The 26,577-nt window shown below is 44.1% G+C and overlaps 1 protein-coding gene and 1 long non-coding RNA gene across 6 annotated transcripts in view; one reads left to right on the top strand and one right to left on the bottom strand.

The window, feature by feature from the left end:
- Nucleotides 1-8,236: 8,236 nt before the first annotated feature.
- LOC106043028 (uncharacterized) lies at nt 8,237-11,813 on the bottom strand. Its single transcript, XR_007158992.2, has 3 exons — nt 10,454-11,813; nt 8,764-8,961; nt 8,237-8,545 (listed from the first exon to the last, which is right to left on the bottom strand). It is a non-coding gene; the product is annotated as an uncharacterized lncRNA (long non-coding RNA).
- Nucleotides 11,814-19,177: 7,364 nt separating this feature from the next.
- Nucleotides 19,178-26,577, top strand: part of LPAR1 (lysophosphatidic acid receptor 1) — a 69,927-nt gene continuing 62,527 nt past the window's right edge. For 2 of the 5 annotated variants that reach the window (XR_010827470.1, XM_066987848.1), the window contains exon 1: nt 19,340-19,469. The gene's annotated coding sequence lies outside the window, so the exon portion shown is untranslated. Of the gene's footprint in view, nt 19,200-19,339; nt 19,470-26,577 lie in introns of those variants that run through there. The other 3 variants (XM_066987849.1, XM_048050568.2, XM_048050566.2) reach the window with 3 other exon arrangements.

Genomic DNA, 26,577 nt, shown 5'->3' with positions numbered 1-26,577 from the left:
AAAAAGAAAAAGAAAAAGAAAAAGAAAAAGAAAAAGAAAAAGAAAAAGAAAAAGAAAAAGAAAAAGAAAAAGAAAAAGAAAAGAAAAAGAAAAAGAAAAAGAAAAAGAAAAAGAAAAAGAAAAAGAAAAAGAAAAAGAAAAAGAAAAAGAAAAAGAAAAACCACCTACATCCACTTGTTCACCCACATGTTTTCCTGCCTCACCCTTTAAAGACTCTGTTGGGAGCATCTGAAAATGTTTCCTGCCCATGTTGTAGGAGGTAGTGGAGTCTCAGTGCTTTGAATCAAACCCTGTTCACTCCATGAGGATGTCCACCTGCTCCAGGCTTAGCTTTCCAGTGCTAAGCAGCATGAGAAGAAGGGTTCAGGTAACCTTTTCCCTACTCCATGTACCTTGGTACAGCTGCCAGTATGCTAGTAAACATTTAGCTACTCAGGTGCGCTGAAGTGATTGTCAAATGAACAGGAGAAGCTGAACCTCAAGTCTGCTGTGGGAAATTACCCAAGAATCACTCAGAAATATCACCGTGCACGCAAAAGCTGTGCATCCATCCTGATACTGCTGAGTAACCTAAATGGCTGAGCGTGGTAGCGAAGGGTGAATGCCTTGCTGAAGAGACACCATGAAGGCATGGAAGCTCATCTGTCAGATGAAGACAGAGAGGTGTGTTAGGATGTCCTCCAGAAGAAGCAGCAGACTCTCACTGCTTGTGACTGAGCAAAGCATGCAGAACAGTCAGCTAACAATAGCTGCAATGTAAGTCTCATTTGGATCTGGTATTGTTTTACAACCAGAAAATGGGACTGCCATGGGAATAAGGAGCGGTTGCAGCAAAGGTAACAACATGGAGTGTGCTGCTGCTGCTGCCATGAGATGAATACACCCAGCCTGTTCTCAAATGCCCAGAGGAGAGAAGGGAAAAAAAAAAAAAGGACAAAAAGGAGTAACTTGCATGTGTTGTTCTGGTGTTAGCCTCCCACAGCTTTTCCCAGAGGCCTTTGAAAATGTGCAGGAGTTTATTTCTGCATATGTGCACTGCAGTCAACTTGAGGTTGCACAGCGAATTACACCATTCAGAGAAGTCCTCGACCTGTTGAGCACATAAAAGAGGTGTGATCATGGGTCACATCTATGGCATAACAACTGTCTCCCATCACCTGGCCAGAAGGTCTTGAAATTTCTCCTCTAAAGCATAGTTATTTTTATCTCTTCCAAAGAACAATCTGTATAAGCCCATGTGCGGCTATGCAAAGACCTAGCATTTATTTCTTTTCCTGAGAGCTCCTGAGAGCCTGGACACTGTGACTTGTGGCACATTTGTGCTTTCAGGAGGGAAAAAGTAGCATCTCCTCACAAGCAGAGGTAGTGCTCAGTGTGGGAACTTCTCTCTTTAGTTTTGCCCTCTCCTTCACTGCTGATTCTGTCTGCTCTGAGGTTGCAGTCAGGTATCTGTCCTCCCTGGGAAACAATCTTCTTAAATGTTTCTCCTATGCACCTTCCTTTCCTTGCTCTTCTGGCTTTCCATTAGATGCTTTTAGGGGAGACTGAAAGATGCTTTTAGGGGAGACTGAATATCGGCGTGTTCTGCATTCATGCCCCAGATATTTCCAGAATTTCTTTCTGGCTGGTGAAATGATTTTTCCTGCTTGGCAATGAAGTCTTCTACTCTCAAAAAATTCCAGAAGCACAGATATTTTTTTCATTATTATTTATCATTATTATTTTATTTTTAGTTTTCCAGTCTGAAACTTTGTTAAGATTCCAGCTCCCACAGATCTCTGCTGGGCAGAATGAATTTCATTTCAAAATTCTCTGTTTGGTTCTGTGAACATGCATCTTTGATTTTCGTACTGTGTTAAGCTGCATGAATGCTGCAGTTATCTTTCTGTTCTTGATTGCTAAACTTTCTTGTGGTTTCTGTTAGCTGTTATTGAACTTCTCATGTAAAGATATATTAAAAATAAATAAATAAATAAATTATGATGATGTTACCCAGGTTTTAAGGATAATTTCTTTGGCTTAATTGAATTTGAGCTTTGCTTGATCTGCTTGTCCTTATCCAGGTGTTCTGCTTTTATCTATCACTCCTTAGAAGCATTGTTCAGTGGCATACCAGCAATGAAGGTCATCTCAGCAGCTATTGACTATCCATACATGCTAGGATGTGTACTGTTCGTGCACATGTTCATGATCCATCCATGGCAAGACCTAGTATAACTGGAAGCAAAGTACAGCCACATTTTTAAGAGTATTCATGCCAGATCACTGTTTACTTTTTCTCTTACACTAGCAAAGAGAAAAGTGAAGTGCTATATCATATATCATATATCAATTATATATCATATAGCTCTTCACTTTTCTCTTTCCTAGTGTTAATAATAGAGGCAACTGGGACCAAAAGATGCTTCACAGCAAAGATTTCTCGAAGCTATTCTGGGAGTTTTGAAGAATGGAGACTTGTGTTGCATATGCTATGATGGTCTACAGAGGGCTGTTCTCAAAACTTTCCATCTACTGCTCCTTTCACCCCGTGGGGTGCAGCACTTGCAGAAAACTTTTCAGACTACAGACAGCTCGTAACTCTTTTCCAGACATCACTGTTTCTGTGATTACGTGTTGGGGGCATTTTGACAACAATTTTGTGTTTCCAGTGCATTGGAGGCATCTCTTTTCTTTTTCAGGAAGTGCTGATGAGCTCCACCACAGCTTCTTTTAAGTGGTACATGTCACATATCATTAACATTACTGCTGGGACTTTCTTGACTGCTGTTTTATTGTTTTTCATCTTCTCAATTGCAGCTTGTGTTTCTGACATCTCTATTGGACTGATATTAATGAAAATTTGGCTAAGTTCCCATATTTCACTGAAGGTTGTATTAAGGTGGAACTAAACTTTTTTTTTGGAAGTTCTGTGGTTTTTACTTTGCTTATCTTTTTCTCTTTTTTTTTTTCTATCCAAATCTGAGGGTGTTTCCTGCTTTGCATTTGATTAGCTTATTTCTTCTTTTGCAGGTTGTCACTTGGCACAAGGCTCTGTGTTTCCCCACTTTACTACAGCTTCTGCCCAAATCATTAGGTATTCGGTATTTTTCACATACCTTTTCTGCATTGTTTTTCCCTCCTCTGACTGCTTGCACTTTTCCCTTATTTATTTTTTTTTCCCCACAGTTTTTCAATGAGCTTTGCTCAGAAAGTTTCCACGCCTCTCAGCTCCTCCTGTTCATGCTCACTGGGTGAGCATTCAGTTGTCCCACATGCAGCTTGAATTGCACTGTCTCTGGACAACATCATTTTTTCTTCCAGTGTGCTTTTTCTCCCTCCTGTCAAACCCATACTTCAGTAAAGGGGGAGTTTCTCACAGCACTATCTTTCTTTGCCAGCACATGCTCTGCCTTTGGTGACTGCACCTACTCTGTATTTTCCATTGTGTCTCTCCCCCTCTGAAGGTGGAGATCCTGTTTCAGAAGAAAAGTTGGAGTCACACAGGTGCGCCTGTACTTTCAGTCTACAGGACATGGTTAGATCTAGCACCTGCTCTGTGATAAACAGGGTATATTAGTGTATATTGGGTATACAGGGTATATTTTATTGTATAAAATATAATTGTATATATATAAAATATAACTGTATTTTATTGTATAAAATATAGGGTATATTTTACTGTAGGAACAAGGTGCAGTGTAGGACATAGCTGAATCTCACCAGAAGAACCTTGGTCGAGCACTTTCTACTGCTGTGCTCTGTGGAGAAGTTTCTGTAGGTCAATTTCAGACAGACCTGGGCAGGTGCAATCCTCTCGCTGTCACAACTGGCTGGTGTGTTACCCCTAATCCCTTCCAGCTGTATTTTCAAAGACCAAAGAGGGCAGAAGGATCTGACCCTGGATTTTTTTTCTGCTTTTTATCTTTGCAGAAGGCTAGCTGCAGTGTTAGTTAAGCTCTCTTCTGTGCAAAACTGCATAAAATAAAATCACAGATTTCTGAGAACTGACTGTTCCACTTATTGTGACTGTAGGAACAACACTGCAACATGATCTCCTTTGTCACAGAAATTATAATGCCTTCTGGCCAAAAGACAGGAGTTCTGTTTCTGCTTAATAGCTCTTTCTGCCAACTCTGTTTGTGCTGAGTAGCGTCTTGCTCGGCAGATTCTGCTCTTGAAGCCAAAAGAGGAACCTCAGAATGAGGAAGGGCAGAAGGATTAGCCCCACTATTACATATTTATTCCTAAAATTTTTACTCAAAGTGCTGGACAATGTTTGCAAACATTAAAAGAAAAAAAAAAAAAAAAAAAAGAGGAGAGAGAGAAAAAAATTGAAAGAAAAAAAAAAAAAGAAACCAGAAACCAGAGCATTAGGAATCTGTTCCATTAGGAACTCAGCAGGAAGGTGAAAAGTTTAAACAACTGAAAAACAGAGTAATAGACAACAGTTGGAGATTGTGGTGCAGATGCATATGTACAAAAATACTAATGGAGTATGTTGTCAAAGATGCAATACCTCTAGTTCAGCCCTATGTAAACAGGCACAGCTCCAGGGGAATAAACCAAGCTTCACCCACTTAAACTCTGAATACATCTCCGTGTGTGTCTGTACACGCATATGGAATTTGGGCTTGAGAAAGAAGGGATTTTACTTGCGCATGTTTTGATTTATGTCAAGCATATAAAACCTTCAGGTTTATTTTTTAAGGTGTATTTTTATTTCCTTTAATCAGAGCTGAGCAAATCTTGCAGAAGTCTAGTTTCTTAGTTCTGGCACTTAGAGAGCTCCAGAGTCCTGTTTTCAATTCTTAGCTCTGATAAATTACATGCGCAACTTGAGCAAATCACTAAATCCTTCATTTCTTAATGGGAAATAAAATTCTTCCTTCCCTCCTGCTCTCTGCATATCTTGCTTATTTAAATTGTAAGCTATAGAGACTATAAAATACTGTTCCAGCATATGCATATCTGGCACGCTACAGTCCTAATCCCCATGGGTAGAAGCTGGGAGGCAGAAGAGAGAATAGGTGCTACTGCAGTACAAATAATTTCCAGATTCACCAGTAAAGGACTAGGATTCCGTGAAGGGTAAGAAGGCAACTGGGCGGAGATTGCCTTTTGATAGATAAAAGCGTATGAGTAGCCATGAGCCACTAGAGCTTTCATCCAACCTACTGCTCACCTTCAGCAAAAGGCAAATACTACATGGTTCAAGATTAAACAAAAGAGCAGAGATGTATAATTACTTCCTGTTAGGTTGGTTTTTTTGTTTGTTTGTTTCTTTCTTTCTTTCTTTCTTTCTTTCTTTCTTTCTTTCTTTCTTTCTTTCTTTCTTTCTATTATTTTCTAACCAAAATTTTCTAACCAAAAGCAGCCTTTACCACTGCTATGGTTTGAGTTTATTTATGCATTTATTTGTTGTAAAGGAGTAATGGATTTTTTCATCTGTGCTGATGATGCTGCCTTCTGGCATCCCCGATACTGGTCGCTTTTATCCTGTGCTCACCTCTCAAAGCCACAAGAAGGTGGTCGTGCATGGAAACCACCCCAAAAAAACTTACTGCAGGCAATACTCAGGATGACAGAGATGTTTAGCTTACATGTTCTTTTCCAGAGTCTCTGTTTCTGTATGCCTAAATTGGCTGGCATTTTTAAGTATATACTTGGAAGAGGAGACAGAGGAGGTCAAGATATACATACTTGGAAAGGAAGACACCCGAATAAGGAGGAGGAATGTGTGTCCTTGGGAATATACATTTCTGCTTCAAGCAGTCACCTCAGCCTTGGACTGCCAGGCTGCCCTCATTCACTGAGCTGCTCAGATACATTAGTCATGTGTTGGTCAACTCTTAACGTGATATCTAAAATCAGTCATGACTATGGGACAAAACATGTCTTTTCCTGCTGGCAGGAGAGAGGGAGGGAAGGGGGGGGATTTACTTTCCAAGCAGATGGCAGCACTGATGACTCTTTAGTCTTTACAAAAATGAAAGAGAAATATGCTGTCTTCTAAGACTTTCATCTTAGGGGAGGTTTTCAGGTATGGGGAAAAAAATCAATTGAAAAGACAAGTCATCTGTGCTGTCCCCTTATTCCTGTAGTGTAGAGATGATTGAAATGAGGAGATAACCACAGTCCTTGGACCAAATGGAATTTTTGCCTGTTTTCCAGATAACATTGTTTGCAAGAGGAAACAATGAAACCCACATAGACAAAAAGGTCTTTTTTGTTTTTATTTTATTATGCTAGATAATCACTTAGGCAAAATTCTGTTTTCTTCCTGTCTTTCCATAAATTGCTACTTCATAATGTCAGAGCAGCAGCATAGAGCTTTCCCAGATTCCCATTGCCAGCCCAGTGCTTCCCATAATCCCATCAAATCCAACTCCTCAGCACAGGTCTCCCAAAATTAAAGGGGGTTCAATCACTATGCTTGTATCTTCGGCACCCCCAGCCCCCAAAGGAGCGATCTGCAGCGCGCTGGCTGCATGGAGCAGCAGTGGGGGGACGGTCAAACCAGCCTGCTCGCAGACTTGCCACGGGCTCGGAGGGGGACTTGATGGTTTCCAGCTGTGCTTATTCGACGGTTTCCTGGCTTTCCGCAGCCGTCACGTCTGCCATCGCATGGCAGAGGCTGCAAGGAGGCTCCTGGCTGCTGTGGGGCCACTTTGACAGCACAGCACAGGCACCATTGGAGGGAGGTAGGCCTCCGTGTACCACCGAGGCCTGCACTTCATCCCCTCACCTTCTGCATGGCTGGAGGTGGGACATCGTGACATAACCGTTGCCAGTGAGGAAAGAGGCAAGCCTGGTGGCTGTGATGCCATCGTGGAGCACTAATTTGTGTCTGTAGAGTTATGGCAGGGACCTCAGAGTTGTTTCAGAAAGTCAGTGAAATCAGGAGAATGTCTGCAGCAAGGCATGCGGCCAGCAGCAAAGATACTCTCGACTCTAATAGACTTCTTGTGTCATTTGAAGCTCAAACCCAGGATTCACTTACTCCCAAGACAAAATGTGTGGGGTGGCAGTGTTTCAACAGCATTGCTATTTTTTTATGGTAACACCCATAGGTTCCACTCAAAACTGATGCTGCTCTTTGTGTCAACACACAGTCTCTGCACCAAGGAGTTTACAATCCCTGCTGTTGCTGTCGCTAAGTTTTGTGCTGCTTTTAAATGGAGCATTTGAAAGGAGATGTCCTCCTCCTCCACTTTTCTTCCCCCGCCTTTTCTCCACCATGCCTAACTGACAGGAGTTTCTGAGGATGATGAACTTTTTAAAGATATACTCTTTAAATGATGATCTTTAAATGATATATCACAAAATCCATGCATGGGAAGAAGAGGAGCAAATTTATTGTTCTTGGTGGTCCCTGGGAATCAGACTGGAAACCAACAAACTAGAATGGGAAGGGAGAAGGGGAGAAATATTCTCGTCTTGCCACGGATATTGAAATGAGCTCTTCCTGCTCTGTAAAGGGAATCCCCTTACTCTGAAAGAAAACCTGCTCTTTCTTGTACCCAGAATCTCCTGTAATTCCAGTAATGTAAGGCCAATAAATCTTTGGTGTAACAAAGCCAATTCTCCTGACTCACTAGGAAGCAGAACAGGGAAGTCCTGCTGCCTCTTATTCTTAAATTTCTTCCAGGGGAGCACGGGTATTTGTTCTGCAGAATGAGCAGTGTAAGGAGCACTGCAATTCGAGGAGCAGCGCTGCTCTCAGCCCCTGCTTGACTGACTGACCAAAAGAGCATCTGGAAGCCACTCGTCCTGAGCCACAATGAGTGCATTGCTCCAGCCTTCCTGGGAATGTGCTGAAATAGGGGGGTATGTTGCTAGTTTGAAGATGAGGGATTTTGCTGTATCGCACTCCTTTCAAGTGCTAATGGGAGTCACATGCTGAACTACCTCAGCATGCAGACAGTGGTGTAGACTGCTTCATGTAAAGCTGCTAAACTCACGTTAGCCCTCCCCTGACACTGAGAACTTGATTTTGACCTCAATCATTAACTCATCCTTGCCTACAAGACTTGTGTATCTTGAGGCAGTAACTGATTTCTGGAGTTCACAGAAGATAGGCATGTTACTGTGTGAATGACTTTACAGAGGTTTTCTTGTTAGGCATTAGGTCTCCACAAAACATAATCCTTCACTTATTGCAGTAAATAAAAGTTTGGATGAATCACGCTGAGGATGAGAACAGGTCACAGTTCAAAAGGCAAGAAAGAACAATAGGGTCCAAAAGCGTTTGGCTGAGAATATCTCCTTTAATGAAACAAATTCAAAAAATATCCTAGCAATGTTCATGAAGATGCAATAAATCATGGTATTCAAAAAGCTTTCTTAGCAAGTTTTACAGATTGTTATTAAAAATGTAAAGACTATACATGATACCAGTCTTTTTATAAAGAGAATTTTTAAGCATTTTGCCTCAGGATTTTTCACCCCCAGCTGCTTAGTGCTCCAGGTAGATTGTCAGCATTCCCATTCACCTTCTGGGGAACATGCACAATGGGCCTTTTGGAAGCTGGCATCTTCTACGCTTGCAAACAGTTTCTTCTACCTGAAGGAGAAATAGTCACCCCTCCTTTACCTTGCCCTAAACTCTGAAATCAGGAGGTCATGGGATCTAAAACATGCAAATCCTGGGAGCAGACACTCATTCTACCCACCAACTGGGGAAGCACTGTTGGTATGGTTAAAACAAACAAACAAACTAACTAACTAACTAACTAACTAACTAACTTCACCTATTCACTGCTTATGGGACCAGGTACCCACCTGGTCAGGGTTGTGAGAAGAATTGTCATTATTGCCTGTATTCACCCTCAGCTGGGAAGGACACAGGGTGAAGGGTGCATTTCACTTGGGTCATCCAGCTGTCCATAAACCTTTAGGGTGCCTTGAGGAAGAAAAATTGGCTTCTGGCATACACATAGAGGAAGTCCTTCTTTCTTGTCCTTGCAATCTGCTATTTTCCTAAAGATTTCAAACACAGATTTTTGCTGTGTATCAGAAAGTAAGACACATTGCTAGCACAATAAATCTGTGACCACAAAGCTGAAATAGTACACAGAAAATATTGCCTGAAGAGGAGGTGGATTTCTGATCTTTTTGAGGGTATGAATCTTGCCCTGTAGATGCCAGCTGAATGGAAAGAGGCACTGTGACACGTCTGTTTCCGGTGATTCAAGCATTACACCACCTGAGTCAGGATTCCTTTTTATTACCAAGAGACTGTGTTAAACCTCTAGCTTCAGATGTTCTTCCTGACTGGCAAGAACTTGGTGGCCTTCAGCAGAAAGCAGTCAGAATGGGACATATTTTTAAAGCTTCTTCTTAAAGCAGCTCAAGACTTGGGCTGCAGCACGTGCCATCCAGAGGTGAGGCTCTCAGTATATAATACTGAGCAGCCTAGCACCTCGGTCTACTTCATCCTACTCAACCTTAACAATTCAAAACTTTGATGAGAATTTTTGCTTAGAAGAGAAAAAATAAATAAATAAAAGTTTTGATGTATCTGTGTAGGCTGAGGTGCTAAAGACCAAACTTCAGGTCAAGCATTTTAATAATCGTTTATTTATAATTCCACTTTTCTATGGGGTAAGTGCTTCTGTAGTTCTCATTAACCTTCAGAGGGCTTATGGAGCTACCCTCAATGAAAAGAAAATATCTTAGTTTTTAGCTTTCATGCACAGATTGTAAGATGGAGACTAATTTTTTCCTCAGGGTCTTCTATGAACAAGTTTCCAGGACAGTTTGAATAGATCAGTCTCAGGCAGTAGGTTTACATTTTTGCTGTTGCCTCTTATTGTGGCATCCATTTAATGACGTATTTGAGCAGTGTATGTTCTTCTTCATTACCCTATACCATCAAACAATCCAAAATTTCACATTCCTAAAATTACCATTATTCAACTGATTTAAGCCCAAACACACAACTGCAGATCAGTTTCCTAATTCCCACTGGGGGAAAAAATAATAATAAAGTGCCTATTTTAATCACTCATTGTTGAATTTCCAGTTGTTAATTTGGTCCCCAAACTAGTGGGTGCCTTTCTTTATTCTGCTCTGTTGAACAGTAGGAGTAGGCAAAACTATAAAGCACAGCCTGTTTCTAATTACACTCTCATATTTCCTCTTAATGAACAGAAAATCTCCATTCTGTGCATTGCCTCTTAACCCCTGGAAAGGTCAGTGCCTTGCTCCTGTAATGCAGCACATGTTTTCCCCTTCCATTTAACACAGTTATTGCTTTCTGGAAGTGAGGATGTTTCTTGCCCAGGCTGGTGCAGAATTAGGCTGGCCCTTTTCATTCAATGTATATATCTGAAAACTCACTTAGTCTGCCCTCCAGTACAATACCCATCACAGACTTTCCCTTGCCTACTCATCCTTTATGTACAAAATTGGTGACTGATAAAGCATGTTTGTCAAAAAAAAAAAAAAAATAATAAAAAAATCTACATACCCTTGGCTTGAAGATCTTATGCTATGGTACAGCAAGGCCTTGGATTCAGGTATTTCTGGTCCTGTACAACCTGACATACATTACTTCCATCAGCAAAACTGTAGGAACCTTCAACCAGTGTTCTTCTGCCTTACCAGGCAGCAAAGGTGGGCTTTTTTTGCTCCTTTCTGTCATGGAGGGAAAAATACATATGTATTATGTCAGGAAATTATTTCCAATTAACAAGCTTCTAATTACTTATTCCAGTATTGAGAAATAAAATTAAGCAAACTCTTAGGGAGACATTTCAGTTTTGCTCCTGACACTTCTCCTCCCTTGGTGCGGCATGGGGTTGCACAGGGGCTGGGGCAGGTGTGTTGGGATTCCTTGGCTTTGGTCTTCTCGTTCCTTACTCCACAGCTCCAGCATGGGCTCCTCTCCAGTCCCCCTCAGAGCTCTGTGTCGTCCTGTGTCTCCTCCCTGCCTCTGCTGGGGCAACTCTCCACTCTGCTTTGCCTGGGAACTGAAAACCTGCCTGCTCCTGAAACCAAACCTAAAAATGAAAAAGTGATGTGGCCTCACATCCGTTTCATGGCAAAACTCAAAAGCCTGAACTGGAGCTATTTCTGGTTTCTCTCAGTGCTGAGGAGGTCACAGTCAGGCTGACAATGTCTCCAATGAGTTACCATAGAAATTACCAAAACTTCCTCTGTGCTTTGGACACCCTCTTCCTACTAACATAAATGAGAACTGGATATCCAGATGTCTTCTAAAACCACAGTCCGAGCCAGCAAACTTCTGGCAGCTGCTCAGTAAAGCAAAAGTGGCATCAGGGAAGGTGGACTCATCTCTTAAAAATATAGAGCTAGACTTTTATCAGGCTCAAAATGTCTTTAGTTGATGAAGTCAAGGGGTCTGTTCCCCTAACCGACTGGCATTAAACAAATACTTTATACTTGCTTTTCATCATTGCCCTTACTCTGCCTGCCCTACAAAGGCGACACAAAGGAATGACAGGAACATTTGCAAACAAACACTGCAAATATTATGTGTGGGTTTGTAAACACAAGCAGTGATTCAGCCCTAAGTGACAACAGATTGCAGCAGGCACTCAGGCCTTCAATTATTAACTAAAGAGGCTGGGCTGGCCCAAAGTCTTCCCTCTGTGATGGGTGAGGCAAAGAGGGGGCATTTCACCGAGTGTGCAAGGTCAGGCTGATGGGAAGGCAAAGTGGTGGCCCTCATATCCCACCATCAGCTGGCAGAGCAGATGTAAGGGTGCAGTGTGGGTTTCTGGGTTATGTGGGCTTTGCTGCCAGGGTGGCGGGAAGAGACTGGAGATGTCCCCACCATGGTGGTTCTCCTCACTCTCCCTTAGGAGGGAGCTGGATCCAAACCCACATGCCTTTTCCACCTGAGATGCTCCAGAGTGTCCTACCCCGCTGTTCCAGAAAGACCTCCAAAAAGCTGTGTGCACCCTCTGCTTCTGTGCCACGTCTCAGATACCCCATAGTACCCAGGTAGAATGAGATGGTGGGGTGAATCCCATTTTACAGCCTGGTTTTGAGGCTGGATGTCAGCAGAATTACAGCCCCTGCCTTCAGCACCCCTAAGAAGCAAAACTGAAGTGCAGGAGAAGCAAACCACATGGAGGGCTGCTGGCTCTGCTGCCTGGTGTCACTGCCTCTCCCATCCGGGCTCGCCTTTTTACTCCTGTGTTCGTGCACCAAAGGGGGAGCTGAGGAGAGCAGACACCAAAAGATCCCTCAGCCACCTTCTTTCTCAGTGTGATACTGCCACCAAAAAGCTGCATCAGAACTAGTCCCTGAAAGCCTCAGTGGGAACTAGGCAAAAAGGGGGGGGGGGGTACAGGGGGCTCTTGGGAACAGAAAAAAAGCAGAAACAGGGTCTTGTGAGCTGTCTGCATCCACACTGCTCTACACAGAGAGACATCTTTCCCTCTTTCTTCCCATGTGTTGTTGTTGTTGTTGTTTTTATTTTATTTTTTTTCATTTCTTTTTACTATATTTTTAGCTTGCTTAGTAAGTACAACCTTCAAAGTGCTGACATGGGAGTGAAAAAAAAAGAAATGAGAGAGCTGGCTTTACTGGTGGCAGTAGGAATTACAGCCCCTCCAGCATCCCAAAGGCTCCTGTCCATAAGGTCTGTTCAGATATTGGGCTCACAGTTGAGCAGCAGAGGACAGAGATATGCTTCAGACCTAACTACAGGAGGCCTGTTTGTGAGAGCAGGTGGCCTCAGAGCCGTGATGGAGCTGCATCTAGTGTAGAGTTGAGTGTTGGAGCTGCGAGTGAGTTTACAGTGTTACAGTGGAGGTTTAAGCCAGAAAAAAAAGGAAAGTGCCTGTGGTAACACACCCGAGTAGTGAGCTCCTAGACTGGTCATTAATTAAAACCTGGAGACTGGGTAAATTACTGTAATAGGAATGTTATTTAATGAAGGGGGTGTGTGCTCTAGAGGAAGAGTGAGTCTCCCAGAACCTGACATCATTCCTGCATTTTCATGTATCTAGAAGGAATTTCTCCCCATACACACACCCATGATTTTTTTTTTGTCCACGATATTCATCACCAGGTAATCCCGTTGACTGTAACAGAGAGTCACCTGGAATGAATTTGCCTGTGCCTTGGAAGAATATATTGTGCGTGGGTCCTGCATACATTATTTAAATGGCAGTACTAAGAAAACAGAATGAAATGTATTCATCAGCCTGACTGCCAGAGGTGTTGCACACCTGCAGGTCCCATTTAAGCCCAGTGGAAAGTGGAGGCTGAGGTATCTCCTCTTTTGCGTTCTGAGGACTGAATAATTTATCGGGAGGTTATTGAAGGTTTTTAATGGTGCAGTCAAGTCATTATAAGCAAAAAGCTACAAAATCAAATTCAGAACAATGAAAGCATCAGTTCATTAATGGAACAGTTCCAGCCATCTGGCATTCATATGTTCTGTGCTGGGGCTGCTCTTGTGCAGACATAAATGACACAATCTTACCTTCAAGCAAGAGCTTTCATTAACTGAATATATCCAAATTCTTTACAGTTCAGCTAATATTACAGGTTCTGTCCTGTGGTCCTGTGTTTTTTGTTTGTTTGTTTGTTGTGTTTTGTTTTGTTTTGTTTTGGGGGGGAAGTGATCTTATTTATTCATTCATTTATTTTATTCAGCTACTGCTTCAATCCTAAGCCACATCTCCTTTGGGGATGTGTGTTCCCAATCTCCCTGTCGGCACAGCATCTTTTGGAAAACTTTTAGTGGTTCTTGGTGCCAAAGCTCTGGAAGAAAGAGAAGAGGCAAACTGTATTTCAAGTGAAAATAATAACACTGATTATAAATACTGTTGCTCCAAATGAAAGCGATTCTAATGTAGGACTGATTTTCTCATTCGTCATTATTTAACTTTTTCAAATGAAACCTTCAGCAGCTCTTCAGGGATCTGACATTTAAGCAGACCAAACCGATGCACAAGGTTATATACAGTACAGAGACATCCACCAGACTATTCCAAGTGTTTATTTATTAACCCACCGTTTTATTAAGAGTATAGAGTTCAGCTTACTAGCGGCAAAATATCATTCAGTTCCTGGTGAAAGGTCACAGAGAAATAAATCATGCATTCTGGATGCTGCCTGTGTTAGCTAAGGATGTCCATGGGGAAGGACTCTACATCAGCTGCATCTCACACCTGCAGCCAAAGGAGTGGCTGCAGTAGGGGTGTCAAAGCAGTGCAACCCTCCGGATCCTGCTGTAGTTGCTGAGGCTAAAGCTCTTGGTTGTCTCCTTGCATCCTCACAAAAAAAAAGGCGATTTCAGTCCTTCCATGGCAGACCTGGGCCCTGTGCTTGACAAATGAGAGCAACAGTCACCCTCCAGTTTTCCCCAACTACCCCAAAACCCAACATTCCTAGTAAAGTTAACAGAATGCTCATAGGGTTTCAGTGTCCTGGCAGCTACATGGGCTATTCGGCATCTTGTATACATGCACATCCTCCCCAAAACAGGGGCAGTGACAACAGGCTGGTTACACCTGCAACCAAGACGGGCAGATGTCACATTGGGCTCTTCAGCAATGGCAGACACCTTGGCCCCAACAAAGCCAGCATCCCACACTCCACACAGCCACTGGATCTTGCGCACTCCAGTACTTGATGCTATGCGGCTCAAAAGATTATTAACTGCAATGCTGAGGATTATGGTCCTATGCAAGTTACCATCGGATTATCCAGTAACATGTTGAGCTTCTTTGCATATCTGACAATAACTTTCTCAAAGCGTTTTACAAACCCCATTGCAATCATCTGTATTGGGTTTACGTGGCAAGGTTTTGGTAACAGGAGGGGCTGCAGGGCTGGCCTCTGTGAGCAGAGCCCAGCAGCTGCCCCATGTCAGAGCAGAGCCAGCTCCAGCTGCTCCAAAAGGGACCCGCTGCTGGCCAGAGCCAAGCCACGAGCCATGAGCCACGCTGGGTGGGCCTCTGAAGGAGCAGAGTGAAGGAAGGGAAGGAAGTGCTGGGCAACAGCAGCTGGGAGAGAGGGGTGAGAGCCAGCCCTGCAGCCCCCAAGGGCAGTGCAGCAGGAGGGCAGGAGGTGCTCCAGGCACGCAGCAGCAGTTCCCCTGCGGCCTGTGGAGAGGCCCCTGGTGGAGCAGGCTGTCCCCCTGCAGCCCATGGGTCCCACACGGAGCAGATCTCCACGCTGCAGCCCGTGGAGGAGCCCCCGGTGGAGCAGGTGGATGTGGCCTGGAGGAGGCTGCGGCCCATGGAGAGCCCCCGCAGGAGCAGGCCCCGGGCCGGAGCTGCAGCCCGTGGAGAGGAGCCCACGCAGGAGCAGGGGTCTGGGGGGAGCTGCCGCCCGTGGGGGACCCGTGCTGGAGCTCCTGGGGGATGGACCCCGTGGTACGGAGCCGTGTGGGAGCAGTTCTTGAAGAGCTGCTGCCTGTGGGCAGCCACTGCGGGCTCAGTTCGGGAAGGACGGCATCCCGTGGGAGGGACCCCACGTGGAGCAGGGGCAGGGAGTGACCAAGGAGTGGTGGAGATGAAGAATCCCCCATTACCTGTTCCCCTGCACAATTTGGAGATGAAGTAGAAGAGGGTGGATGCGGGGAAAGGTGTTTGTAGCTTGCTTTTAGTTTATCACTGTTCCAGCTAGTTAGTAATAGGTAATTAATTATATTAATCTCCCTATGCCGAGTCTGTTTTGCCCATCGTGATTATTGTTGAGTGATCTCCCTGTCCTTATCTCAACTTGTGAGCCTTTTTTTTTTCTTTCCAGCATAGTTTTTTCTCCCCCTCTTCTTTTAAGGAGGGGGAGTGAGAGAGCGGTTGTGGTGCAGTGCAGCTGCCCAGCAAGGTAAAACCACCACATCATCTCAGTGCAACATGGATGGTGCAAGAGCCAGGGCAAACAGAGTCAACACAGTCGTCACCCGGACAGATGCCGCTCTCCTGTCTGGCACGAGGCTGCTCCAAACATCCTGACGTGGCCCACATCTTGTCACGGAGATGGTAGGGCACAACCATCCGGGATGGGCATGGGCAGAAAGTCTTTTCCCAAAGGCAAGGCCTGGCTTCCAGGCATGGTAGAGTCATGTTAGCTTTCCAGCAACCAGCTATGGTGCAGGAGAACCAGGATGAGCTCTAGGCTGAGGAGCATGAGCCAGGGAGAGAGAGAATTTGCATGGAAAAAGCAGCTCTTTGACTTGAGAGCTCTCCAGGTTTCAGAGTCCATGGCTCATAGGATGCTGCACACAGCATCTCTAAGTACATAGCAGGAGGCTGGATGAGATTGAACCTGGGCAGAAGAACTACAATGACAAAAAGATGATGTGGCTTTGGGGATAGTGTTATTTTCTGCATGACTTTTGATCCATCTGAAGGTGCTCAGGCGAGCAGTATACTTTCCAGCCATCGGATAATGTTATTTGCTCAAACTTCTCTGCACCCAGCTCCAAACAGATACCTCCAATGTGAGCACTGGGGTTCTGGTATTACAGATATAACAAATAAGTAAAATTTCAAACTCTAGAGAGCACTTTCTTCTGCCTGGATTGCTGCCGCTGCTCTTCATAACATAACACGTGCTTCAGCAATGCGCTATGGACCGCAGTATTTTAGGAAACTGGAACATTTTTAAAAGCTGCTTGCTTATAAGGCCATTTCATCTGATCAATAGAAAGTGTATGTTGAAAATATTTTTCAAGTTCTCCAGTCATTCCTATCTCAGAGACAGTGATGTTCACCATTTTTTTATTCGCTAAGATACTAATTGCCTTCTCATCTAATGCTTCCTTCAAAACACCCACTGCACTAAAAGATGTAGATGAAGTACAACGCACTCCCAATCTGAAATGAAATATCCATCATTAAAAGAACTCCACAGTACACTGCACATAGAAGTGCCAAAGTGAAGAGACATCTTAACTGTAAATTCCCTGAATTTTTATTTTTTAATTAAAAACACCAGAGGTACTTTCCAGGCCCAGACTAAAGAGGAATGAGATGTCTAACTTTTCTGGAACTGCATGAGTAATCTTGCAGACACTCAGCTCAAACTGTATGAACACTGAGAATTAAATGTAAATATATCAATATGTGTACATGCTAAGCATATTTATGATTTGAATCGATTCACAAAACCAAGCACATGGAACTTATGTGGTTTGTTCTGGAAACAGACACTTTTTCCAGACTGAAGGATGTGAAAACTACTTCCCTATCTAATGTGATTCAGTACATCTGTATGTGATTACAGAAACACGTTACAGACTGCAGAGCAGCATAGCCAAGTCTCATAGAAGTTACATTCATTAAGCTCTGCTGGACCATGTGATCTTCCCCGGACCTTCAATATTTGCCTGTTTCTAAGCTTACTGAAGTTCCCCCATATTTTCTAGTCAGAGAAAGAATGGAGAACTGAGATTTAATTAATCATGTTAGCCCTTAAAAAATAACAAGTCACTGTTTCAGGGATGTCTGAAGCTACTAACAGAAATCAAAGGAACTTGCATGCTATTGTAACTTAAAGTATATCATTTCACCACTTCTATGGACTAAGAAATGCTTTTTTTTTTTTTTTTTTTTAAGTGTATGTCATCATTTTGCCATCACATAATTCCATCTCATGCATAGAGCAGCATTTTCCTACAAGCACAGCTAAGACTGCTATTTTCCTTCAGGCGTCAGTAACTCAAGTCACTGCCGAGAAGGTCTTGACTATCAAAGCCATACTGTAACCATATTAGGTGAGACACTGTTTTTATGGAGTTAAGTGCTGTTAATTCCCGATTCACAGATGCTGTAGCTCTTCCCACAAAATGCCTTCCTACCTGCACCATCCCAGTGAAACATGCTCCTGCATGCTCAGGGTGGTAGGTCTCACCACTGACATGTGAGCCCTGTCAGGCCGTTCCTCGCTTGAAGCTTTGATAATTTGTGTTAATCTTGGTTGTTGTAGGGGCATCTGGGCAATTGAATGAGCATGGGACAGGAACTGTGGACATGTGCCCGCAGTTCCTGGTCCACAAAGCCAAGGAAAATCCTTTTTCCAATGAAGCTACATATGGAAAGCATATTGCTACAGAACTGGAGGAATCACTTTTACTCTCTGAAGACCTGCTTTTCAAACAGTAGGTCATGCAGATGACTCCAATTCTGCCCTAAGTTCAGGACACCTGTCTAATTTAACCATACTGTTTTAAGTATGCAGTTGTCCAGACTGGATGCAGCCTGTGCATAGATGGGAAGCTATCAAGAACTGTCCTGGTCCTTAGTGTATGGATGCTAAACCAGGTATTATAGCTTGTGACAGAACATCCGTCTTGGCCTCATCTGCAAACACTTGATAGCTTGCTTTGGGCACAGAAGAAACCAAACATTTTGCCAAGTTAATGGCTTGCTGAATGCTTTACAAGTCCTTTGAGCATGCTGAATACCAATCTCTGTGCTAAAGTACAGTGCTGAGAACAGAATAAAGTCCAGGATTGCGTGGGGCGTAAACATCTCTCTTCTTGAAATATACACACACGCCCGTTGTCAATACACAGAAATGCATTCAGCTCTTTCCTGAAGGGAAAGAGCTCCCAGCCAGCCACGACAGCAAGAGATCTGGTCATGCTGACACCTAATACCCGTCAGTAAGTGTTGAGGCCAGTATCATTGCTGTGTTGATGGTTCACAAGCAAAGATCTGCTTTCAGGATAGCTACCTCTGCTGGTTTCTGGTTCCTTGAGAAACACGAGAAAGAGTGCTTTAAATGGGCTTGGTCTTTCATTATAGGCTTTTGTACTGCTGGAGGCACTGCCACCGTGTTTAGCTGTAAGTAATCTCTCTAGAAATCTCTCTACAGCATGTAGAAACACCTAGCCATGTCAGCCACTAAGCACGGAAACTTTGCACCAGATGCGTGCACATGCAGAAGCGGCCTCTAGATGCTACTGCAATCCAACTAAACCGGAGGTTACCGGACAACAAAAACCCGCGGTGACAAAAAAAAAAAAAAAAAAAAAAAGTAAAAAGAAGTAATCTGAACCTGTTTTTGCATAATTAAATGACTCCTCTAAGCCTGGATAAAGCACCCGCTGTGCAACCCTGCCCCTTCCCAGCTGCTGGCGTTTGGTGAACCTACGGACCGATCCCTGCAAACTCCTGCCGCCGACATCTCCCGGAGGTCCGGGCGCTTTCGCAGAGGCAGCAACTCTGTCGCTCCAGCTGCGTACCGCTTCAAAGCTGTTTCTTCCCCGAAAAACCCTTGCAGTAGGTCCTCTCCTCCCCCGGCACCGTGCGGGGACCGGCGGGGGGCCGCGGGGGCGCACCTGGCCCCCGCCCGGCGAGGCGGGCGGAGCGGGGGAGGAGGGAGCCCGTCCCGTCCCTCCCCGTCCCTCCTCCTCCTCCTCTCCTCCTCCTCCTCCTCCTCTCCTCCTTCTCCTCCTCCTCCTCCTCCTCCTCCCTCCCTGCGCGCCGGCGGCGGCGGCGGAGCCGCGCTCCCTCCATCCGCGCCCGCGGAGCCCCGCGCAGCCCCCGCAGGTAAGCGCACCCCGGACCCTGGAGGGGTGCCCGGCTCGCCTCTCCCCGGGGTCTCCGAGCCCACTGCTACCCCCTTTCCCTGCCGGGTTCCCGGTTTCTGAGAGTGGTTTTGAAGTCCCGTGGGTGTGCGGTGATGCCCGGCGCGGTGCGAGGAGGAGGAGGAGGAAGAGGAGGAGGTGCGCCGGTTGGGTGTGGGCTTCAAGGGCTGTCCATACTGGGTCGGACCGCTGCTTCTGCCGGGCTAACGCCTGCGAGGTTGGCCTGGAATAAGGAATGGACACTTGTTTGATTAAGGGTCGCTAACAGTGCTACCATTGTTCTATGGCTTAGGGCCTGTCCTGATTTTCTTTTTTATTTATTTTTTTTTCCGTGAAGTCTCTTTAGGTTTAGTTATACCAAGTTGAGGCGGTGGAAAGAGTCCCAGTGTAAAAAAAAAAAAAAATGGTTGCCACCTTTCTCTCCTGACTTTTTCACTTCGGACGATGAGCCCGCTAAAGTCAGGCAGAAGCTGCACTGCTGTGTCCGTGGTGCTGGCAAAGGTGCGGGACGGGGAGAGGATGAATGACAAGCACAAGGGTAGGGAGTACAGGAGAAAGACTGGGAGGGTGGAGAGCAGGAGGGAAGCTTTAGGACAAAAGCCGTTAGCAAACTAAAGTGAGAAGAGGGAGGTGGAACCAGAGGGACCAGCTTTGTTCCTCTCGCTCTTTTCTGCATGCTCTTTTCAGATAGCTCCGCAGTGGGAAAACCTGAAAAACCTTCTTCCTGTGAAAGTGTATGAAAAATCTTCTGTACAGCTCTTTAGCAGAAAAATGTTGGGATATCTAAACATTTTTTGTCTCGTGGAGCTCTCGTTGAAACAAGCTCACACCTCTCTGATTTCTCTTGCAGCTGAGTTGTCCATGAATAAATTAGAAGCTGCTCTAATCCCCACTTTTTATTTATTTATTTATTTATTTTTTAAGATCCGAGGCAAACTAGCTTGCAAAAGCCTCTGCAGGCATCCTGTGTTCCCAAAGAGTAGGGGAAGTGGGGTGGCTGTAGCCGCTGGCTCTAACAAAGTGTTGCTCCTGTATCTTTTCAAAGAAAGGCTCTTGCATGCTAGGTCCGGTTTGGTGCGCCGTACCATTTGGTCTGAAATGAGTCACTCTCAGGTCTGAGACTCATGTTTCAATTTGGCAGCCAGGACTGCGTGCCATGCAGCCTCGTTACTCCTGTGTTAGGATGGGTATAGTGTAGTATTAAAACAATATGTTCTGGCAATTCCAGCCACGGGCTGAAGCAGCACTGTCTGCACAGGCGTAACTGAACTTCTCTCCTGCAGCTTGCCAGTACTGGCTGTAGGCATGCTGTGCATTTCTCCTTAAATGATACACGCTCAGACTTTGAAAGAAATTTTTTATACATCTCTCTTTTATTGTTGCTTTTATTAACTACTCAAAATCAGATGTTGTTCTTCTCCAGAAAAGATTGACACTGTCCCATCCTATGCAATTGTACATATGCTGTGTTTTTTCTGGCTGCAAATTTGTTTCAGCTACAAATAACTGAGGAAATGTTATTTAGGAATACTGGGAAACTTTTGTGCTCAGCGTGGTGCTGCTCTTATCACTCCCTATTGCAGGTTGCACTGGTTAGACCCTTGGCTGCTGCAGTAAACCTTGTTCTGAGAAGTTATCTGTAATTGTGCTGGATGGAGTGGGAAAAATACTGACTGGTGCCTGCTTTCTTTCCCTCTCTTCAAAACAAATATTGAGAATGGAATGATTAAACAGCTTTTGAGACAAAACACGTGTGCAGTGCGAAACTAGACTGTGTACCCAGCTTTAATATGTGAACCTAACGTGTGAGTAACGGGCAATCCTGTCGCTGTGAGCAAAGGCACTTATGGCCACATGGCTTTCAACAATAGCTCTGGAAGAATGTGTTGTTAACTAAAATACAATTCCTTAACTACAAAGAAATGGGATGAAATAAAAAGCAGTCTTTAAGCTGGTCCCCTGGCAAGTGTCACAGTGATACTATGTGGGGAGCCCAGGGTGCTGAAGGAAGCATTTTGCCCTGTAGCTGAAACTTAGGTAGGAGTTACGTAGGGTCAGCTTTTACATCTCTGTGATGAACCATTGATAACACTTTAATGAATGCTTAATTGCTTCTCTGTAGCCCCTCCGTACTGAGCTTGTTTTGTCCAGCATTCAAGGGTTTAAACTGAAAGGAGAGAATTTCTCCCAAGTATCTTTTGTCACTGGGGGACCACCATCATCCTACCTTTGGGTACACAGCAGCTTTGATTGTTGTCTCCCAGAGGTAAGCGGCCTCCATCGGGTATCTGAAGAGCTGGCTTTGAGCACCTCTAGGTGGTGACCTGCCAGCACTCACTGAACACTAGTACGGTGTCATTGCTGTGCGGATGGCTGCTTTATTGTATGGCCACAGGTGAAACCAGTCACTGCCAAAATCCTGAGGTAGTTCTGTTGCTGGATGAGGAACTCTTTGTAACTGCTTTTCACAGTATTTGTGATGGCCCAAGGACACGCAGAATTAGGGAGTGGGAACAGACTGTACTGTCAGGCTGTTGTCCTTATCATTTCCAAAAACATCTTGGAATTTGATATGTTCATGGGAATTCTCCCTCTCCCCCCCAAAAAAAAAGAAAGATGTGTGCAATTTAAGGGGCGCTCACAGTCAGTTTATATTCATCTAGATGAATGACTTCAACTGCAACTACAAACAGTGCTAGCAAAAAGAAGCAGTTTTACTGAAAGGAGGATAGAACAAACAATATTTGATCCCTGCAGCATCTTTAGTTATTTGTGATTTAGTTATTTGTATGTAGTCTGCTATTTTACTGAGTCTTCCTTCACAGTGGGTTATATTCATTTTTCCTTTTTTTTTTTTTTTGGCATTTTAATAGTAGGAAAAGAAAAGGAAATGAACAGACTGACTTCAAAAAGTAAACAGTGTGGTTGAAAAAGACAAAACAAACAAAAACACGGGAGTTATCAAAAGACAGCTGTAACAGATGGAAAAAAAAGAAATTTTGCACTCTCCTTTTTTTTATATCTCATTTCCATTAAGTTTGCTTCCCCTTCAGGTGAGGTACCCATTTGAGTTCTTACAGTTTAATGATAATTTGAGGAGAGAGCTCTGCCCAGTGCTCTCCAGAAAGACCTAATCACGAGTGACTCGTGGAGGTGATGGCTTGAAATGGTAGTGATTATGTGTGTGTAATTTTGCTTTTCTGTGCATCACAAGGTAACACTGCAGAAAGGTGACATGCCTCAGTGGTGCCCCTTTTGGGCTGAACTTAAACATTTCTCATTTTGTCTGCTTTCTAATAGTTAACTTCATCAATGGCCTATTGATGTCAATGATGAATCTGTGTTGAGATCAAACGGCTTTGGATTTGACCCAAGGCTGATGTGTCGCTGTGACAGAACTATGAAGTTATTTCCAGGGCAGAGGAAAGCTCTGTCCAGGGAAGAAGAGATGCTCTTCTGTTTACATTACAGGGGACTTGAATTTTGGTTTTCTTCATTTGTCTTTCAAGCTCAATTGCTCTAAAAGAAGTAGTAGCTTGTCCCATACATTCCCCTCTTTTCGCTGCTGTTCTGAAGGAAATTGAACATCTGAAGCAAGTCTGGTGCCTTATTTTGATTTTCAATAAGCCAGAGGAGAATTCTGAGAATGGTCTGTCAATGTATATCAAGAACTTATTGCTCTCACCCAGTGCTGTTTTTTGACGTCCTGTCACTCTTCCCAAGCAGATGAGCAGCATACCTGGTTTGCAAACCCTCAGTCATTGCTTGGCTGAAAGGTTGCACTCTAGGATTAATTTCTTTATCTTCAATGTTTGGTGCCTCTTACTCTTCCAAGTGTATTTTCTGTTTGTTCAGCGTTTAGCACTGGTAAGGAAAAGAGCCCATTTAGTGCCAGTTTAGGTAGCAAACACGTGAGCCTATCCCACGTGTCCCCACTCCATGATCATTGCGTTTCTCCAGCAAGCTCTTGAAAGAGACGTTTTGAGGTGGTTCAGGCACTGTATTTCTGTATGGGGGAACAATAGCCGTGCTCGGAGCAGTGCAAGGTCTTCAGCATTTCCTGACAGGCACAGCCTGGAGTGGTTTGTTAAACACATTTTTCTGAGTCCTGCCTTCACGTCCGACTGGATCCAGCTCCTTCTTGACCCAGATAACGTCGGCAATTACGTGAGCTCACATAAACGGGAGAGTGCCGGCGCCTTTACCCCGGGGTAAAGAAGAATTTCTTCATAAAATGGACATTGTTCATCACATCATATATGTGGTGTTTTCGCCACAGGTACTGCTTGTGAGAACTGCGCCGCATTTTTGTGCCGACTGGATTATTTTTGTTTAAAGTTACTTTAACTCGAGAGGCGTTGGAACTGCTTATTTTCTTTGGCTTCCACGTGGCATACCCCAGATAACATTTGGAGGTGCTTTCACCTTCTATTTAGAAATACAAAGGTGCCAAGTATGCGAGTCTAATATTGTCTTTCTGCTTTTGCCTCTGTGAATAACAGGCAAACCTCTCCAGAAGTCATTTTTCTAAACTGCTGGAAAAAGTGCTGATGAGTTTGGTGTCTGCATATGATGAAGTTCACCTCTGTGCAACACACCAGTGTGAGGCCTGCACAACATTTCGCCTTTTCCTTAGGAATTTACGTGCTGCAGTGACCCTCTGAGCAGGGTGAATTTCACAGGCACTCTCTAGACAGTATGCTGTTTCTTTGCCAGTTAGAAAATGTATTGCATACTGTACTGCTTGCAGGAGCAAGCAAAAAGGCATTGGATTGACATCAAAGGCAAAATCTTTTTGTACAAAATGCTGGAGATTTTTAGAGTGGTAAAAGTCTGGCAAAGGAAATGCATACTGTTTTTCATTGTAAGCCCCTCTCCCTCCTCCTCCCCTTCTTTTTAGGGAGTGTGTGTCAAATACAAAATGGTGCCAGCACATTATTTATGGGAGCAGTTTGCAGAGACTTTTTGTAGAAGTTATTTGGCCGTTTGGGGATGATTGTTTTCAGCCTGGATGGAAAAATGTATGTATAACTAGGGCAGTACCCTCTTTTTTTCCTCCTTTTTTGTCATGAAGAAGCTAGCTGCAGCTTTGTTTAAAAAATAAATAAATAAAAAATAGTGAAACTTGTGCATTCCTTTGAAGGTGAGTGATTATTTAGGGCTTCTGAGCTTAGCATGAACTCCGGCAAAAACTTACAGGTATCTGAGAAGTGAAGGAAGTGCTGTACAGGTCACATCCATTTTTTACGTGGTTGGTTATGCTTTGGACAGGCATTTGCAGGAAAGGAGAAGGACCACTGACATCTCAGGAGTAACACCTACGTACCTTACAAGTGTGGTCAGTGTCATTTGTCTGCTGTGGTGGGATATTGGTAAAGGGTCCACAGCCAATGGATTTCACTGAATGTTTAGCTGTGGGTAATGCAATCTGTTTTCAGCCTGGACATTGGACCTACAGGATGGTGTCCTGAAGCCTCTGGGCTGCTGCTGGTGGTCGCAGGAGAGAGACAGTGCAGCTGTAGTGAGTGCTTCCATCAACTGTACAGCTAGTAGAAGTAAGCTGTGTGCACTAGATGCCTGTTTGTGTAGCTGCTGTTCCCGTGCATCCTGTGACAGGTATGTTTCTAGCAATTCCCTGGAGAGATTGGGTCTGTAGGTTTACAAGGTATGTACAGTTGTGAGGTGAGCTGCAGTGGAAAGGTGTTGCTTTGATGTGGTAATGAAGCTGTAATGTAGGATGTAGAGGGACACTCTGACTACATTGCCTCAGGTTATGCTTTAGGATTAAACATTTTAGTACGTATCTGCAGTTGCCTCGTAGCTTTAAACATATAAAACTAATTATTGAAGCACAAAAGCATTTGGGAAACTGGTAGAGGAGTGTACAACAAACCAGAAGAGGTTCAGACTGAAGACAATAAGCCTGTAAGTCCCAGAGGAAGGCGTTGCACAGTAAATTCCATACTAACACCACGTTGCAAGTGAATATTGCACTGGGAAGAAGACATCTTTGCAAATGTGTACACAGCTCTGCTGACAAGTCAGATTGACGAGTTTCTGGCAAATTACTGGTACAAGACGATATCCTGAAGTTTTCTGGGTCCACATCGAGAATGCCCCAGGGCATTCCTATCTTGTCAGGAGGTACCAGACCAAGGTACAGAAGCACGTTGTACTCTGTGCCACAGTAACACCTGGGACCTACTGGGAGTCACATTTAAATGTGTGTGTACCATAACATCATTCAGATTCCGTCAAGGAGGGAAGCCTTGGCTTTCAGTGAGGGATTCTTGGGACAGTCAGCTGTTTCTGTCCATGTGTCAAGTTCAGGATGATGCTAAAATATGGTTTGAAAAATTCCCCCACTTACTGCTACACTCTTGCAGACACAAGGCCAGTACTCCAACACAGTCTGTGCTCCTTGTGCCTTGTCAAGGAAGCTGGATTTGCTCACCATTTTGCTCAGATGTTGCAGCAGGGTAACTAAATGATAGTTGATGTTTGGGTAGGTATACAGCATTCAAGGAATACCGTTGTAAATGTGATGTGTTGTACTTTAAAGATACCTCTGTAATTATCTGTGGAGCGCAGTGGTCTCTGCTTGTGCTTGCAGTTCCTCCCAAAATGCTGCAGCCAGGGCCTACACTGAGCACAGTCTCTGGGCTTTGAGAGCTGCGCCTATGTGGCTGGCTACAGGTCAAGTTCATTTTGCTCCTCTTTGGATGGAACTCATAAAAACTGCACCTGAGAACAGAGCATATCCCCTTACAGAAAATATGCAAACTGGAGATGACTTTTCCAAGTCAATCTGTTTGCTGTCCTCAAGTTCCTTATTTACAGCCGTTGTAGCATCTGATTTCACATGTCCCATGCAACTGAGACTGCAAGGTGACTGAAAGTGCAGGATATTGCTGTGATCAAAGCAATTCAGGTAATTAGTGAATAGGCTTAAAAACAGGTCTGTAGAAACTTTGCATTTTTGCAAACAGCTGATAGGAATAGCACAGCTCGTTGCCTGGTACTCCAAGAAGGACAATGTGTTTCTGTTCCTTGCTTAAGTTTCACAAGCA

Source organism: Anser cygnoides, chromosome Z (assembly GCF_040182565.1).
Source record: "Anser cygnoides isolate HZ-2024a breed goose chromosome Z, Taihu_goose_T2T_genome, whole genome shotgun sequence".
NCBI lineage: Eukaryota > Metazoa > Chordata > Aves > Anseriformes > Anatidae > Anser > Anser cygnoides.
This window is presented reverse-complemented; position numbering and strand designations above follow the sequence as displayed.